A 20,188-nucleotide genomic window follows, 5' to 3' on the forward strand; every position below is an offset into this window, starting at 1 on the left:
GAAAAATGGCTCAGTTCACTTCTCTTTTTTCCCACAAATGTTATATCACTCAACAATGAGGTGCTTGGCATCATACAGTAGGATTCAGAGTAAATTACACCGAAATCATGTATAGATTTATTGGACTTTATTTGGAAACGGAATACAAGTTATCAACACAAGAATCTTTCAGATAGGAACCACACAACATGTGGCATCTTCCATACGTGTGCTGCAGGTTGTTAAAAATCCCTGCTATTGAGTCTGAGCATGGAATGGATTACACGTAAAACAATGGGTACAGCCTTACAAGAATGTTCATGAAGATCTTAATTAAATTTGGACACGGGTCAATGAAGTTGCAATTCCCCAAGACGCCATTAACACGCAACTTCATTCTAAGACCAAGATGAGCGCAGGAGATTTCACAAGTCAAGGAAGGACGTATAACCTAGTGGTTTATTCAGCACTTGCGAGTGCGTGACACAAAAATGTTCCTCATTCCGTCAGTACTAAGCCTTGTCCTTGCACCGACAGTTTCCTTTCCTCAGCAGTTATTTTCATCTCCAAGTAACAAGAACACCCCATTGTTAAAATAAGACGTTCTTGGTCATCCCCTTCCTTTCTTCACTAAGATCATTCATTAGAAAAATATTTTTAGCAGTAACATATCTAAGTAAGTCCAATGAGCCTTCCTTCACGTTTTTCTATTACTTTAATTTGCTGTCATTCCTCTTCTATTTCTTGCAAAACCATCTCATTGCTCTTCCTGACAGTCCAGTTAGTTGTAGTACTTTCTTCCTAAACCACATTTTCGCTGCTTTTAGGTGAGCTTTCCCGTGTTTTGCTAAAGTTCAGGTTTCACGCCTTTAATATGTCAGGACACTAAATACAATCTACGTCGTTCCGATGATGTGCTTGTTCAGCACACGATTCTTTTTATTATAGAAATTGTTATTCTCCTCTTGATTTAGTTGTGACATGTATTATTTTCTTAACATTGTTATCGATATAACAAAACGACGCTACTTCTCGAGATACTCTCTCCCTATTCTTATGTCAGTCCTTCCACAACCACCCTTCTCGTTTACAACCATAACATTTGTTTTCTTGGTATTTATTTTTACCTTGAGCTTCGTTATATCTTGGTTTAAGATCCTAAGGATGTTACCTAATTCCTCCTCCGAATCTGCTGTCATTGCAATATCATCGGCAAATCTGGCAGTAAATGTGTTTGGACGAATCTTATTTAATTATTGACTATCACTGTTTCCTCCTGTGTTCGGGAAGGTATCGACAGTACATTTCAAACGAAATAGTTTTATTTATTTTTATCTTCCTGGAATACAGGAATTAAATTCTTCATCTACATCTTTCAAATTATTTCCTCATTTTCAATATTTCTCTTTCAAGGTTTGATAACTACAAATTATTTTGAATCATCTTTCAGTAAAACAATAAGAGAAAATGGTCTGAAGGAAGAATGTATTATCCACACACATGTTTCTTTTGTATCTGTTTGAAGTAGATAGATTCTATAGCCTAAGGTATATCGTAGCAAGAGAGTCCTCTCCTTCTTTCCTGGCCGTACTCCCGGGCTCACTCAGGGTCTGATTGTCTGACTCGTGTCCGATCTAATGGCACTTCACTTGTCCTTAAAGCAGATTCAGCAGTTCATTTCCATGTTGTCCTGCGAGGCCCGCTTCTTCTCTTCGGCTCTTCGATGGCAAGAGTTTTCCGTACTAAATGGTGTTCATTTCTGCTTCTGATGTGACCATACCAGCGGAGCTGGTGGGCAGAACTTTGACAGATGCTCACACCTGCTCATTGCTCACTTTATCAGGCAGAGTGACTCCCGCCGACCATCGCAACATCCGCGTTTCTGTGACTTGCCTTCGCTGGTCATGCTTTTCCTCCCTTGCCCAATATTCGAAGCAGGGTAGGCAGGACAGTTGTTTTGTACACTTTCCGCTTTAATTTGACTAACATCCGTTTATCACACAGAACACCAGTATGAAACCGCCGTTTCATCCGACCAACACTGATGTGGAGCTTGACATCTGCATCGATATTACCATTAGTTGAGATGACTGATTCAAGGTGGTCATCATGAGTGGTTCACCAGCAAGGACTACAGTGTTGTCTGGGCCCGCTTGGTCGGAAAGCACAATAGAATATTTTAAAAAATGTTTCTGAATCAACGAATTTGAAAACTTTTCATCATTACTTAAACTAAAACTGCCTAAAGTTGCTACATGATGTTGACGTAAAGAAGTTCTCATGAAATAAATATCGGTAGATTCAAGCTCAGGGTTCAGGATAGAGAATTTACTTACTCACTCACTCACTCACTTACTTACTTACTGAATTACTTTTTCCTATTTTGCTTTACGTCGCACCGACACAGATAGGTCTTATGCCAACGATGGGACGGGAAAGGCCTAGGAATGGGAAGGAAGCGGCCGTGGCCTTAACTAAGGTACAGCCCCAGCATATGCCTGGTGTAAAAATGGGTAACAACGGAAAACCATCTTCAGGGCTGCCGACAGTGGGATTCGAACCCAGTATCTCCCGGATGCGAGCTCACAGCTGCACTTTCCTAACCGCACGGCCAACTCGCCCGTTACTTGCTTGCTTGCTTGCTTGCTTGCTTGCTTGCTTATATTTTCAGAGAGTTTCGGCAATATCATCATCACCTTCAACATCTGTTTACCCTACAGGTTCGGTTTTTTCCCTCGGACTTAGCGAGGGATCCCACCTCTACCGCCTCAAGGGCAGTGTCCTGGAGCTTCAGACTCTTGGTCGCGGGATACAACTGGGGAGTATGACCAGTACCTCGCCCAGGCGGCCTCACCTGCTATGCTGAACAGGGGCCTTGTGGAGGGATGGGAAGATTGGAAGGGATAGGCAAGAAAGAGGGAAGGAAGCGGCCGTGGCCTTAAGTTAGGTACCATCCCGGCATTCGCCTGGAGGAGAAGTGGGAAACCACGGAAAACCACTTCCAGGATGTCTGAGGTGGGAATCGAACCCACCTCTACTCAGTTGACCTCCCGAGGCTGAGTGGACCCCGTTCCAGCCCTCGTACCACTTTTCAAATTTCGTGGCAGAGCCGGGAATCGAACCCGGGCCTCCGGGGGTGGCAGCTAATCACGCTAACCACTACACCACAGAGGCGGACGTTTAGGCAATAAAGAATTATTATGATTGGTAGCTTGAGCGATGAGAAATACAATCAACTCAATTAACAAAATATTTACTCCAATACGAAAGCAGTATTATCCCAAATAATTTGTGTTACTAATTTATACAATTACCATTGTCATGAAAAATTGGAATGACGACTGATAACGTGCACTAGTCATTAAAAAGTTTCCATACAACCTCAACAATATGGAACAGATAAATTAATTACATAACTATCTCATTAATGTGATTATACGTATGATCACTAAAGTGGGATAAATACTAATTATACTTTTTAAGTGACTGAACAATTCAAATCAAACTATAAATAAACAACTTTGTTCAAAATAAAGTTCCAAGAGTATTTCTGACGATCAAGCGCAGAGAAATGTAATTTAATGCAGATTCTTTTTTACCGTGATGGAAGTTTCCAAAAGTAGTGAGAAATAGTATGCCGAAGTACTGGTACTAAAGATTGCAAGTCATGTCTAGACTTTATGAACGGGATGGAAAATGAAATTCTTCTCTTTAGTCAGTTGTTTGTCATCACCCCTTTTTCAATAAGTTTCTTCTCGGCCGTGTCTGTTTTAAAGTGCTCCTCTCATGCATATTCACGCTATCGGATTAGTGCTCGGATATCTGAATACAGAACGCTACTTCACCTTACGTCTGCAATTCACGTGATGAAAATAATAATGAATGGTATTATATCAACTTGGGGATACATTTTTAATTACCTCAAACTTTTATTCTTTATTTTTAAAATTAAAATGCTATATCTTATCTCAGATGCTCTTACTTTTCAGGTTAGAATTATGGAAGATACTTCGATTGCTGTGAGTTTTTGTAATTATAATTCATATCGCCAATTGCACTAACGTATTTAAAAATATACTAGGGTTGGTTGTGTTAATAGGCTCTACTGCAGGGATTTTCAGCCTGTAATATGCGTACCGTCGGTAGTTCGTGAAAGACTGATTCGCGGTACACTAGAAAATTCAAAGGAGAGACGTTAAGATATGATCTGATTTTAAAAGCGGACGTAATAAACTATTAACTTACAATAAAAATGTTAATGAAATACATCTGTATAAATAAACTGATGCAAACTAATGGGAGAGAAATGTTTTACGATTTTGACACATTATGTATTGAATACTATGTAGAGATAAATATATTTGCATGTGGGCTTGGCAGACTGATATGTAATAGCAGCTTCTGGCTCGGTGAGGAAAGCAACGGGAAACTACCTCACTCCTCATTTCCCTAGTACGCCTCTTCAGTGATGCCTAGGCCATCTATGACAGCTGATGGCGGAGCTGTTGAGGATCCAACCAGCCTTCGGGCTGAGGACTAAACATACATACACCCCTTTCTCTCACTTCGAACACTCTGCCATGAATACTGCTTATCAATTTTCATTGCAGGTCAGATTTTTATCTCATAGGAATTATTTGAATTTATTAGAACGAGGAACATTCCTTAAATATATTAGTAGACTATTCGTATGTATCTGCCCTGAATCATATGTCGCACTTGTTCCATATGGCTGTGAATCTGTCATTTTATAGTAACACCGCTGATCCTTTGAACGAGCTTGAAATACCACTCTTCATTTACTTGTTTATATTTTTTTTTTATTTATTCGTTTGTGCGTATCTTTTATTACAACTTGTTTTACGTCGCACCAACACAGAGAGGTCTTATGGCGACGATGATACAGAAAAGGTCCAGGAGTGGGAAGGAAGTGGGCGAGGCCTTAATTAATTTACAGACCCAACATTTGCCTGGTATGTAAATGACAAACCATCTCCAGGGCTGTCTACAGTGGGGTTCGAGCCCACTATCTCCCGGATGAAAGCCAACAGATGCGCGCTCCTAAATTCACAACCAACTCGCACGATTTTGCGCATATCCTTGGCTGAATGATTAGCATACTGCCTTTCGGTTCAAAGGGCCCGAGTTCGATTCCTGACCGGGCTTGGTATTTTAACTACGTATATTTAATAATTCTGGATCGATGACTAGATGTTTATGTTCGCCTTAATACACTCACCTTCATCTACATGCTACGCACTACGGAAATACCCAATTGTTGTGCATCCCTCCACATGGGATTGACGTCAAGAAGGGCAACTGATCGTAAAATAGGGCCAAATGCCCATAAACTGCCGACCTCAACAAGTTGGGGAGAGACCAGGGAAAAGAAGATTTATTTATTTATTTATTTATTTATTTATTTATTTATTTATTTATTTATTTATTTATTTATTTATTTATTTATTTATTTATTTATTTATTTATTTATTTATTTATTTATTTATTTATTTATAATATGAAAGTATATGGGCCCAAAAGTACATGGACATGAAATGCGCAATATGTACAAATTTAAAGAGTAAAAGAGCACAAAATATGAAGATGATTTGTGCAGTTTTATACACGCTGTAAACGGATTTGTACAATAAATTTATCATCATAACAAAATTAACAAAATCAAAAATGAAAGAATGAAAGGTAGAAAAGTAATATAAGGAGAATACGTAAGTGAACTTCCGAAAATAAATTAACAAATAAGAATAAGAAGAAGAAGAAGAATCTACAGAAGAACTTCTCTACCGTCGATCATCTATAAAGTACTTTCTGAAGCGCTTATTAGGTTGGAAGAACGGACTGAGCACTTAATTTGTGAATACCAGTCAGGATTTCCAAAATAAAGATAGTATATACAGTAGAGCAAATTTTCAGCCTTAAAGCCATTCTTCAAATTCGAAAACCATACGAACAGCAGTCACATTTATTGACTTCAAAACGTCATACGACTCCGTAGACCGAAGGACAGTGTTTAACGTGCTACAGGAATTATATATCGACAAGAAAACAAGAGAAATGGTCAAGCGAACATTGATCGGCACAACATAAAAAGTAATTTTCTTTAAAATTTATTTACATCGTACCGACACAGATACGTCTTATGGCGACGATGGGAGAGGAAAAGCCTAGTAGTGGGAAAGGAGTGGCCGTAGCCTTAATTAAGGTACAGCCCTAGCATTTGCCTGCTGTGAAAATATGAAACCACGGAAATCTCTCTTCAGGACTGTCGACAGTGTGGTTCGAACCCACTATCTCCCGGATGCAACCTCACAGCTGCTCAGCCCTAACCACACAGCCAAATCTCCCGGTGTAAATTTTTTGGAGAAATGCCTGAACCATTTGAAATCGAAACATAAGTCAGAAAAGGTGATGGATTACCTCCCTTACCGTTTTTTTCTGGAAAGGGTGATTAGGATATGGAAAAATGAAACTAAAGGTATAAATATTGGTAGATGTATCCAAAACAAAATTGGCCTTAATTGCTTAACATTTGCTGATGGCATTGCGATCCTATCCGACCACAGTCAGGACGCAATCGATTCTGTAGAAATATTCCATGAAATAGGAGCCAAAAGAGGACTCCAAATTTCTTACGAAAAGACAAACTGTATGGAAGGAACTAGATCAGGTTTCAACATTCAAGCCTTAATCACCAAATATTAAGTAGACAAATTGAAGTATCTAGATGAAATAATTGAACCAGCAGGGTTACATCAGCAAGTTAACAAAAAATATTGCAGATCTTCAAAGAGCATACATAATTACTTGGAACAGATAAAATGAAAGAACTGTATCAACAAAGGCAAAATGACGACATTATAACACATTACTTAAAACAGGATCACGAATAAAGATTATCGAAAAAAAGGAAAGTAAAATCCTCGAGAAAATCTGAGGACCAAAGTGCGAAAATGGAATTTGGATTAGAAAGAAATCACATGAAATCTAACAAGTCACAGAAAAAATCGCAGACACTCTCAGGAAACGGGGATTACAATCTTATGGTCATTTAAATCGAATGCATAATAACAAACTCACACAGTTTAAGACTTTATGAAATTTTACATGAAAAGGAAGGAATTTACATTTTAGAGATCAAACGGTTACATAGTTAAAGATTACAACCTTCCTCTCGGATAAGTTTGCGGAGACAGCTACAAAGAAAGAAAACTGGTGACCATTACCTGGGCTGCTGTACTGCCTGTCGGAGAATGAGTCGCCCCGCCTCCTGTCTTAACACACACACTCAGTTAGTTGACGATCAATAAGAAAAGGTAGCTTGAAAAGCTGCATCTTATATACCCAATGGGACGGTTCGAGAAGGCTCTGAACTAAAACCGAACACACACCCTCAATTTTATTGGATAGTTTTAAAGGTTACAAAAAGCCTATGATAGGCTGCAAAACAAATACAATATATTATGATTGGCCAGATTCAAAAGCTGGCGGAGGAAGAAGGAAGTGTTGCAAACATTGAAATATTGAAATATTGAAATAAACGAAAGTTAGTTTAGTTGTGAAAACCTATAAACACAAAACTTATTTAAATCACCACTTCTTCCACCTTGAGGACATCTATGGAGAAAGGCTCAAACTTCTTGACGTAAACTAAAACAAAACAAGTAAATCCAGTCAGTTTAGGAAACTTTAAAGTAACTTAATACTCTGTTATTTATGAGTGACCTCTTTGTGATTAATGTTCCATCCGACTCGTTGGCTGAATGGACACCGTACTGGCCTTCGGTTCAGAGGGTCCCGGATTCGATTCCCGGCTGAGTCGGGGATTTTAACCTTCATTGGTTAATTCCAGTGGATCAAGGGCTGGGTGTTTGTGCTGTCCCCAACATCCCTGCAACTCACAAACCACACATAACACTATCCTCCACGCAGTTACCTACACATGGCAGATGCCGCCCACCCTCATCGGAGGGTCTGCCTTACAAGGGCTGCACTCGGCTAGAAATAGCCACACGAAATTATTATTAATGTCGCAACTTCATGCAGTAGCTCTTTCAAGATTTGCATGTGAGATAGCGTTCCTTAAGCGCTTCTTTTAAATGTGCGGAGTTGGGGTGTACCTGCCGGTACAATAAGAAGAAGAAGAAGAACGGAGGCTTTATATGCTGCATAATGCGTTATCTGAATGGGAAAGGTCTGATCAAGAAATTATAAAAAAAATAAAGGTAGATCATATGGTAAAATCCTAACGCCAATCAAAGACAATGGTGAATTTAGAAGATGACATAATCATGAACTCTACACACATGCAGAAAAGATCACAGACACCATTCGTACGAGGAAAATTGTCTTCTATGGCCACATTTCTCGTAAGGATCCTACAAGGCTGAGCAATAGAATCTTTAATTATTTTAAAAATGAACAAGGAGGCGTGATTCACCGAGGTAGAGAAAGACTTGCAAGAAGTGGGGATAACACAGGAGGATGTTCAGAAACGTATTACCCTCAAGAATAAACTGCAAGACCTTCGTGGTTTCCAAGAAAATCGGAAACAAAAAACTGGCAAAACATGGACTGAAGCGCGGAAGGAACAACATACAATTCGAATGCGGGAATACTGGGCGAAAGTTAAAACCCAAGCACAAAGGAAAGGGAAAGGACAGCAATACTAATAATAATGGCAATAATAACGTTATTTGTTGTATGCCTCACCAACTACATTTTTATGATATTCGGAGACACCAAAGTGCCAGAATTTTCTTCCGCAGGATTTCTTTTACGCGCTATTAAACCCTTCCGAATATCCAGCAAGAATGAATTTTAGTTTTATTGCAAAAATAAATACTTCAATTTTCACTGAATACGTGAAGACTGGAGAATTAGCACGCTGACACTCACTGTGTCTAGTAATGTTACTGTCGGCTAACTCATCGAACATAAGTTCATAGTCCTGACTCGCACAGAATTTAGTGGCAGTTGTCTCTTCCTGTCTCTTTTACCCATGTTTGAGAGTACGAGGGATATTGTAAGTGTATGTGAATTATCGGCGTATGTATTTTCCTTATATTAAACCTAAACTGAAGAGGAAATCGGGTCTTCATCCTCGAACTTAATGAACTTTGGTAGCTATTGTTATAAAACACAAATGAAGCCAGTCCCTCAAGTATTGTACTTGAAGAAACATTTAATAATTATGTGGAGTGAGAAGCAAGTTGTACGTGACATCGGCAAATGATGGCGTCAAGTGCCGGAGCACCCTTCAGCCTCCGGGGAACAATTCAAACGAATGCGCATTTAATTGGAGAACGCACTGTAATCAAGAGAGAAAGATGAAGGACGTGCTGAAGAAAAGTAATCAACAAATAAAGCAAAGAGGAAGAAATTGAGAACGGAGAGAGTCTTCGTAAAGTATTCTCAAGTTTCCTTTCTATATATCGCATAGCGAAACAGTAAACTAACCACGTTCTTAGTACGAAATAAGTTTATTAGGGTTTGCTGGTAAATCATAAAATTCAATTTGTTTTTGGACCTGTTGTCTCATGTTCCCTTAGTGCTTCATTTGAAACTCGCTGTGCTGACTCATGTACTGTATAAGACTCCGAAATCTTGCACCGTTACTATTTAGGTTTTATGTCCTTAGCGCCAATGATGGAGCCCCCTCCAGCCTTCGGGAAACAATTGAAACGAATGTGTATTTATGGGGATACGGAATGGGTATTTTGCCAAACATTTGTCATTATTATATTGTTGTTATTTCTTAATATGTCAAATGTCCTCTTTAAAATGGTGTATGAATTATGGTGATATGATAACTACAAGTTCGCTTTTTAAAATAATTTATATGATGATGCACGCTAGATTTCTGCTGTGAGTAGACATGACGGTCTCTTGCAAGTCACTTGACGAACGTTCTATTCAGTGGAACAATGCTAGGTATTTGTATTACTTAGGGGATGGTGACTCTAAGACTTTCAAAGTGGTTCAGGATTCTAAACCCTATGGAAATGATGTAAATATAACCAAATTGGAATGTGTTGGTCACGTTTAGAAACGTACGGGGACAGGATTGAGACGACTAAAATCAAACGTGAAGGGAAAGAAACTTAGTGATGGTAGAACATTAAAGGCTAAGGACAGATTGACTGATTCAGTCATTGTAACTCTCCAGAATTGCTATGGTCTGGCCATCAGACAAAATACTAATAATATGGAAGCAATGAGGAAAGATGTCAGGACATCATATTTCCACATTTATTCCAGTAATGAAAATCATGTACATGGCTTGTGTCCTTCAGGGACAGACAGCTGGTGCAAATACACTGACTGACAGAGCAAATGCAACACCAAGAAGGAGTGGTTCGAAAGGGATGAAAGTTGGGGAAAAAACAGAGAAGGCACGGACGAATAATTGATGTTTATTTCAAACCGATATGCAGGTTACACAATGCGCACGGCATCGACTCAGTAGGATGTAGGACCACCGCGAGCGGCGATGCACGCAGAAACACGTCGAGGTACAGAGTCAATAAGAGTGCGGATGGTGTCCTGAGGGATGGTTCCCCATTCTCTGTCAACCATTTGCCACAGTTGGTCGTCCGTACGAGGCTGGGGCAGAGTTTGCAAACGGCGTCCAATGAGATCCCACACGTGTTCGATTGGTGAGAGATCCGGAGAGTACGCTGGCCAAGGAAGCATCTGTACACCTCGTAGAGCCTGTTGGGAGATGCGAGCAGTGTGTGGGCGGGCATTATCCTGCTGAAACAGAGCATTGGGCAGCCCCTGAAGGTACGGGAGTGCCACCGGCGGCAGCACATGCTGCACGTAGCGGTGGGCATTTAACGTGCCTTCAATACGCACTAGAGGTGACGTGGAATCATACGCAATAGCGCCCCAAACCATGATGCCGCGTTGTCTAGCGGTAGGGCGCTCCACAGTTACTGCCGGATTTGACCTTTCTCCACGCCGACGCCACACTCGTCTGCGGTGACTATCACTGACAGAACAGAAGCGTGACTCATCGGAGAACACGACATTCCGCCATTCCCTCATCCAAGTCGCTCTAGCCCGGCACCATGCCAGGCGTGCACGTCTATGCTGTGGAGTCAATGGTAGTCTTCTGAGCGGTCGCCAGGAGTGCAGGCCTCCTTCAACCAATCGACGGGAAATTGTTCTGGTCGATATTGGAACAGCCAGGGTGTCTTGCACATGCTGAAGAATGGCGGTTGACGTGGTGTGTGGGGCTGCCACCGCTTGGCGGCGGATGCGCCGATACTCGCGTGCTGACGTCACTCGGGCTGCGCCTGGACCCCTCGCACGTGCCACATGTCCCTGCGCCAACCATCTTCGCCACAGGCGCTGCACCGTGGACACATCCCTATGGGTATCGGCTGCGTTTTGACGAAGCGACAAACCTGCCCTTCTCAGCCCGATCACCATACCCCTCGTAAAGTCGTCTGTCTGCTGGAAATGCCTCCGTTGACGGCGGCCTGGCATTCTGAGCTATACACGTGTCCTGTGGCACACGACAACACGTTCTACAATGACTGTCGGCTGAGAAATCGCGGTACGAAGTGGGCCATTCGCCAACGCCGTGTCCCATTTATCGTTCGCTACGTGCGCAGCACAGCGGCGCATTTCGCATCATGAGCATACCTCAGTGACGTCAGTCTACCCTGCAATTGGCATAAAGTTCTGACCACTCCTTCTTGGTGTTGCATTTGCTCTGTCAGTCAGTGTATAACAGGAGCGAAGTAACAGGAGAGAAATATCACCATCCTCATAGTTTACCACCAGCCATTATGGATGAAATCAAACGAATTTTCAGGGATATTTCTGACAATAATCTCCTGAAAACATACCTGCACGGTAGGACACAAAACTCAAACGAATGTGTCAAAAGTGTCATCTGAAACCGCCTATCCAAAACAGTGTTTGTGGGTTTCAGCACACTTAATTTTGGTGTATATGATGTTGTTTTAAGTTCTAACCAGGTAAACATCACAAAATGCAAAGTTCTGCAAGTGTTAGGGTTGAATGTTGGAGGTCGTTCTGTTGATGCAATGTTGCGTAGTGAACTGGTAAGACTATGGTCTGCTGAAAATGCCATTAAAAATAGCCCTTCAAGCCAGAAAGGACAGGAGAGGTGCCAAGAGGAGACTACAAGAGGAATTTGAGGAAAAGATACATAATCCAAGCTACGGACCCGGCATGCATTGATGTGTTAACTTTGAATCCCGTTTCCCGTAAGTTTACTTTTATAATACTTGAGGTGCATTTTCTCAGCCAGTTTTGATAATATGAACTTGCCATTTTTTTTGGACATACTTATAAATACCTCCTTCTACTGCTGAAACAACAGTTTTTGATTTGCCTGTGTATTAAAAATTGTATTAACAAAAATATATTCTAAAATACCAAAAATATCTAGTTTTAAAATAAAAAATATTATCTTCCTTAAGTAGGTCCTTATAAAAGTTATGCTTGCTTCAGTAGAATACCAAGATACCGGAAAGCGCATATATACATACATGCATAAAGTTGAACAGGTAAATCAATTTTACACATCACATCTATTCTTGAATTTCTCCTTTGCTTGGAAGTTCTCTGCCGTTGTTAGGGGCCATTAATTTCACTGGGAAGTGTTTGCTGATGGAAAAGTCATTAAAATATGTTGTCATTTAAATTCCATTTAGTCCTCTCCATTTCACGATATCTCCGTGACATTTTATAATCGTAACTGGGGACCCTTACCAAACAAGATTAAATATTTTGGACGCATAATAACAGGGGATATGAGATTCAGCGGGAAATAAAGACTAGTATCACCATGACCAAAGAAGGCTTCAAAAGGAAGAATTGTGTCCTCTGTGGATGTTTGAGCAGTGGTCTGTGGAAGACTTCTAAAATGTTTTGCTTGAAGTGAAGCGCTATGTGGAAGGCGTAGACGAACTGATGTAAAGGTAAACGGAATTCAAATATAATTATGGATACGTGATTTGATACAAACTGTATAGCTGATATGAGAAAGACAGTATGGGCTCTAGTGAAGCCAATTCTCAACATCACATCCATGTAGTGGATATTTTTTATGTGGTTTGTAGAATGACTGGTGGACAGAGCACGAACACTCCACCCAATGTAGTAATGAGCACGGTTAAACCAATATCGAACTCAGTATTTGTCACACAGGTCACTTCTAGACATGGTCGTAGGCGTTCCTAAGTATGAGATTTTTTTCCAGGATTCAACAAGGTGCAAGGAATGAAGTCAATCAACTGTGCAAGGAAAAGGGGTACAAAATTAGAGCAGTGAAGGGGAGGCAATAGCAGCGGTTAGGGGGTAGTGAGAGGGGTTACTGCCCCCCCCCCCAACGTTGTAGGTATTGTAGGTATTACATTTTAGGTGTCTGAAACTAGAATTATTACCAAAATCAATTTGTACAAGACATGTTGTTTTATCGGCTGATTCTTTATTTTCTTTAATAATTAGCAAAATTCTTGGGGGGAATACGCACACAATGTCATTCGTCGCAGCTAACCGATTTGTATAGCGCCACAGAAAGTAGTGTACACTTTGCATGTACTGTGTGGCAGGGTAGCAGAGGTATATTGTTGCCAAGGTCATGGACACTGAGGTCCGATTCACCTGCTTGCCACGCGCATTTGTCAGTCTGACAGTCTCTTTACTGACTGTTAGTTTCTTAGTGTGTACTCAAATATTAAATGATTTCTAATTGTAAAATCACGCCGTACTTATATTTAATTGTAATAAATTTGTAATATTTTCCTTTGGTGAAAATTTTATTGTATAGTATTGGATAAAAATCTCTGACAAAATTCGCCCAAAGAGCATCAAAACAACACTTAAAATTGTGTAACTCTTGTCCAGTTTTGATGTATATATACCGACACTCCCCACTAGCTTGAACATTTGTTTTCAAATTTTAATGGAAATATCCAGCCAGCACCATTTCTTCGGCTAGATCCCACAAACCTGGGTACATTTTCTTGTCTGTATTTCTAATTCTCAATCGCAGCTACTCAGGGGAGATAACTGCAAAATAATGATTTTAACACAGATAGATCATCATATGAAGCAGGGATGCACTGATCAAATTCAGAAGTCGTTTCTTGTGAATTAAACTATAATATCTCTTTGAATGCAATGTTTTCTCAGAATCTATTAAGTATATTCAAATTGAACTTGCAGAAATTATAGGACGGACTTGTACTTGAGTTGTAGCATGGAAGATTTAACATGCGTTCATTTGTTTATGTTTTATGTAACAAACATTTTGTAATCAAAAATTCACAAAAAAGTCATAGAATAGCCCTTTTAACCTTAATAGGTTCATAGGAAATTGTCTTTAGTGTTGACTGAAATTAACGGTGTAAAGATATGGACCTTCGGATGCATTTCTTTCCATCTTGAGACACCAACTCCAGACAGGTTTCCGTGTGATACTGGAGAGATCCTATTGTGTTTAGAATTCGTTATAAAGGGCACAATTGGATCCTTTAACAGTTTAAGGGCGGATCAGTTTCAATGTTACAAGGCTGAAGTCTATAACGAGCAGTCCGGAGCCTACACAGGGAGTGTAAGGTATCAGTATCTTGTTTACTCCTTCGAAACCACCAGTGAATCACGTGAAACAGGAATAAACGCAGAAAATTAGAGACTCTTCCTATATGCCTTTTTATGCTCGGCATTAGCAATTTTGGTCTCCTTGGAATCATGATACCCCGCTATATCCTCTCAAATGCGTTTTTGACAGCTTTATATCCATTTATTTTCCTTGTGATATTTTGCGAAAGAAACTTCGCACTCCGACATTTTCTCCGCTACACGGAATAGTATAGAATCATGCACGCGTTTTGGGGCTTAGAAGATGAGATGGTGAGTACAGATTCATACTGGCTGTTGCCCTCTTACTAACCTCTTACGACAAACGGAGGATATCTTGAGATCCGATAAATCTAAGGAAAAATAAGTGTATGCACAACGTAATGGTAGGGCTTAAGGATTGTGACAAAATGAGAGACATCCTCAACCTCGAACTATTATTATTATTATTATTATTATTATTATTTTTATTTTTATTATTATTATTATTATTATTATTATTATTATTATTATTATCATTATTATTATTATTACTATTATTATTATTATTATTATTATTATTATTATTATTATTATTATTATTATTATTATTATTATTATTATTATTATTATTATTATTATTATTATTATTATTATTATTCTCTAGGGCCTGCTGAAGATCTCGTACCTTCTCTTCACTTGGGCCTCTTCAATTATTCCTTCATTCTCTGGCTGTTAGCCAGCTTTCTTTCCCCCGTCCACATAGGTCTGTTGGTCCATGTGTTCTTCCTACTCGTAAGCGAATTTGGAAAAATTCCCCGCTGAATGGCTTGCCGAAACTGTGGCCGTCATGTGTGGACTCCTACGGGGTCCCCGGTTGTTCCAGATCCGACTTGGCCGAAGAGATCTACTTATTCCTGGTTGACTTCCCTCTACCTGCCACGGCGAAGATCCCGTTGGTAAGTCTGCAGGGGTTCATGCGGGTTACATGCCCATAGAAGACCAGGCGCCTTCTCCTTATACAAATAACGATGTATTTCTGATGTTTATATAACTCATCGTTGTGCGAATTATATAGGTGCCTCCCTCTTCTCTTACGGGTCCTAGTATTCTCCTCAGTCAGAAGTTACCTGTAAGTACAGTAACCGGGTACAGCTCCATTTCGATAGGGCTGATCAATGTACCACTTCAAACCATATGCACAGATTGAAGCCTACTGTACTGACCACGTCAGTACACAATACGCCATCTGCATTGGAGTCGATAAGTTATTATCATAGCCTATTCTGCTCATCGGGATTGTCTCCCCTAATGTACTCTTACCACATGTGGTGTATAGTACTGTCGGAGTTATCAGATCGGTTTTAGCTTCAACATTTGATTGCCGGCCGCAGTAGTGTAGTGGATACGGCGTTGGTCTACTAATCCCAAGTTAACAGGTTCAAGCCCTACTGTGGTCGGTGGCTTTTAAGGGTGTTTAAACGTGACAACCACAAGTCGTTGGCTTCCGGCACGTTAAATAACTACTGCTGGACAAAATTCCGACACCCCAGCGTCTGTTAAGGATGAACGGACGTTATAAACATGGATTATCAATAACCTTCGACTGGAACGTTTCCGGGCTACGGTTCCTTGTCTCAAATTGATCCATTTGCAGTCCTCCATCATCCCTGGAAGTCTGTAACATAATCACGGACACATCGTGTATAAATAAATGGTTTATATATTGGTTAAGTACACAAAAGAAGAACATATGTTCAGTTCAATGTTTGTCTGTTTCTTTTTTGTTGTTATATTTTTGTGAGAACATCACGAAAAATGACTGTAGAGAATTTCTTAAATCTCCGCACTTAAGTTCAGGATAATGTGGAGCGTTTACTATGCTTTATATTATATGACAAGACATTCGGCCCTTGTAAGGTAAACTACTACAGTATTCTTGTCAGCTTTAACTCAATAACAAAACAACATTTATCCGGAAGAGCAATGTCGACAAATATTCGTATGTGAATATATTTTATACAAAAAATTCCCTTGTTTGATTGTTACATGTAAGTTCTGCAAACTCCGATAGATTTTTGGTGCCGATGGGGTACTAGAGAGCTGCGAAGAAAGCAGCCGTGGGATTAGTTCAAGTACATTACCATCCTAAGCCCAAAGCGCGTATTTCATTTTATTGTATTTTTACATTTCTTAACTTAGAAACCTCCAAAGATCACTCCACTGGCAGTATTTCCTAAGCATTAGAGCATCATTTTTTTAAGTGATAATGAGCACTAACAGGTTATCCTAAGTAAATTAGCAGTGTCATGTTCTCATTCACAATTTAGCTCTAACTCTGATATATACTTAAAGAAATGCAAGATATGCCTACTCCGATTTTGAGATTGTATCATCTGAAAAACTTAAAGTAATTTGAAAGCATAAAATCCATCAGTGGGCAGCTGAATATTGCGGCATTCATTACATTCCAGTGAAATGTAATTAATTGTATTTTAGTTTATAATTTCTACATAGAATTTTTTTGCTAGTTGCTTTACGTCGCACCGACACAGATAGGTTTTATGGCTACGGTGGGACAGGAAAGGCCTAGGAATGGGATGGAATCGGCCGTTTCGTTAGTTAAGGTACAGCCCCAGCATTTGCCTAGTGCGAAAATGGGAAACCACGAAAAACCATCTTTAGGGCTGCCGACAGTGGGGTTCGAACCAAATATCTCCCAGATGCGAGCTCACAGCTGCGTGCTCCTAACCGCATGGCCAACTCTCCCGGTTCTACATAGATTAATCAATAGTCCGAACCAAGGGCAGCTATCCATAGTGGATTTTATCTCTAACATAAACAATTAAGTATTCATTCAGGAACAGATGCGGTTTATAATTTAGAAAACTGCTCACTTTCCAAGCGTTTGAACTTCTTTAGATACGCCCTGTAGGCTAACAGTGACAGTACGGCCCCATCATTTGCCTGGTGTCAACATGGGAAACCGCAGAAATTCACCTCAAGAGCTACTGATAGTAGGGTTTATATCTACTATATGGACTACGACAAGGGGTTTAGCTCAAAATCACAGGAGAATTTAAACCCTGGATAATAGTATACTGTCACTATTCAAAACTAAAAAACTCCTTATCGTACATATATTGCACCGTTCTTGCCTCACTGTTGGGCGCCAAAATGCACCCTACGGCGTCTTGGTCCCGTCGATTAGCACTGGGAGCACTCTACACTCAGGGTCCTAACAGGTTCTTCTTGTTGTGGGGCTATTCCAGAGAGTCGCAGGTCTTTGTGTGTGCCGCAGCTAGCTAATGCGTTCGGATGAATATGCGTTGCATCTGTGGTGAAAACTCGGATTTGGAATCTTATCGGGCGACCCAGTTTCTGAATCTCTGCATTGAGGTTTTCAATCCGTCGCTGTTCAGTTTGCATTATCTATTTTTATAATTTGTACCATACATGTAACAACCATGACTGTTTTAGGTTAAAGTTACTCGTATTTCAACATGACCTTGAGGTTTGAATTAAGTTTACAGGTAAGGTTGTTTACATCTATTTTATAATGAAATGATGAAGATATTCTGGATTGGATTCTGTTTATTGATTTAAGTGATCCTACATAACTAAGACGAAACCAAAGCGTGATCTTAATTTTAGATATCTGAAATCATTGATAATGACACTAAGACGCCTGACGTATCTAAATTAATTTAGACCTATTTCAACATAATGCAGTGATCTTGAGTTTATTAGTCTTCATTTTCCAAGAGCTATTCGAAATTACGAACACATGTTTACATTTATTCATTAATATACCTGAACCTTGAAATTAATAATTATTTTCAAGATCTCGTTTTTAGCCTGTTCTATTTGCATATATCACCTATCTGATCATACTCTTTGTTTACTTTCATTGTTTTGGGTACCCTTTGTTATTTTCATGTAATGTTTACGTTAGGAGAAGTTTAATTTTATTTGCGTCAATAAGTCCAGCTAATAATAATAATAATGCCTTTTTATGTGATACCTATCCTAACTAAAATCAATAATCATCACTATCCTAACTAACGTATGCCGTCCTGATGAGGCTCGTATCATCTCAATACTACTGCATGAAATGAATAATAAGAAACAACACATGTAAGAACAAGAAATATGTACACTCAAATGTCAACAAAACATCACATGATACCTCTACTACTTAAACTTAACTACTATGTCCATGAAGTAAAACACCTAACCTAACTAATATCATGGCATGTGTCCTCGTAGTTATGTGCGTGACAAGCTTTCTACACGCCGCAAGCGTATTGCTATCATACCAACTGAAAATCCTAATAACCGAACGTGAATTCCGAATATGGCTTCCGTAGTGTCGTGGTAATCGATTGAACAACCCTGGCCGACATCGCATCGCAATTAACAATTATCAACATCCCCATCTTAGCCTAGACTTACATATGAACATTACAATCTTAGCAGTCACTCATGTATGAACATTATAACCTTAACATTAACTTACACATGGGTATTACAATCTCAGCATTAACTTGTACATGAACATCACAACTACATTTACATAATCTAACCTCACATTAACATAACACAGTTAAATAGCACGTTATGCGTAACGAATTTAGGATGAATTTTCACTATCACATCTCAGCTTATTGTATAATTCTCATGGCGCAGCACCTTCCACTATTTGAATCACTTAACCTCACGTGAGCTCGCCCACGCATCAAAAGCATATCACGATTACACCCTACACTATATTATTTATCAACACAATATCTATCACCATCGCAGGCACTTAATACACTTGGCACTCACATCATCATTATTATTATAATATTTATTTCACGTCGATTCACATTAGTATCATCACTCGTAACTTCGTTATATTTGTATCACTTACCTGCAGAACATCTTCATTGATACCTCGATATGCCGTTGCTTCATGAACATTCTCGTAATTATAGTAAACCTGCTGCAATTATCATTCGAAGGACAACGTACCCTTGAATTTACAATGTTCGCTGTCTCCGTACTTATATTAAATCATGTATCCATTTACCTGCGTTGCCTGTGTTAACTTCACAATAAATATGCTCAGATTCTATGTTAACGCATGTTACATATAAATATATACATAAGCTCGTGCCTTTCTGTAATCACCATACCGCAACATAATATAAACAATGCCGAAGTCGCCTACTTACATAACTAATCGTTCGCTCATATGATACCACAGAATTTTGAATACCGTGTCGCCAAACGCGTATATGAATTACTACAGGCCAAATAGCATAATATCACGTCGTTCATTGTGCAATTATTATTACGTCTTGACGAACTGCTTCAGGACATGTACTGTACATACACTACTATCTACATTGAGGATACTAGTAAATAAAATAGAATGCAAATAAATGCTGCATAAAATAAAATACAAGAAAGGTATTATTATTAAGAAGAATATGAAACTACTGACTTGGATGGCCAGGGTATTGGAAAGCACATGGCCTAGGTTATCCTTCCTCGTAACCACGCCATCATCTCATCTGGACCTGCTTGTATCCATTTAACCCTCCAT

The sequence above is a fragment of the Anabrus simplex genome, chromosome 7 (assembly GCF_040414725.1).
Source record: "Anabrus simplex isolate iqAnaSimp1 chromosome 7, ASM4041472v1, whole genome shotgun sequence".
In the NCBI taxonomy this organism is placed as follows: domain Eukaryota; kingdom Metazoa; phylum Arthropoda; class Insecta; order Orthoptera; family Tettigoniidae; genus Anabrus; species Anabrus simplex.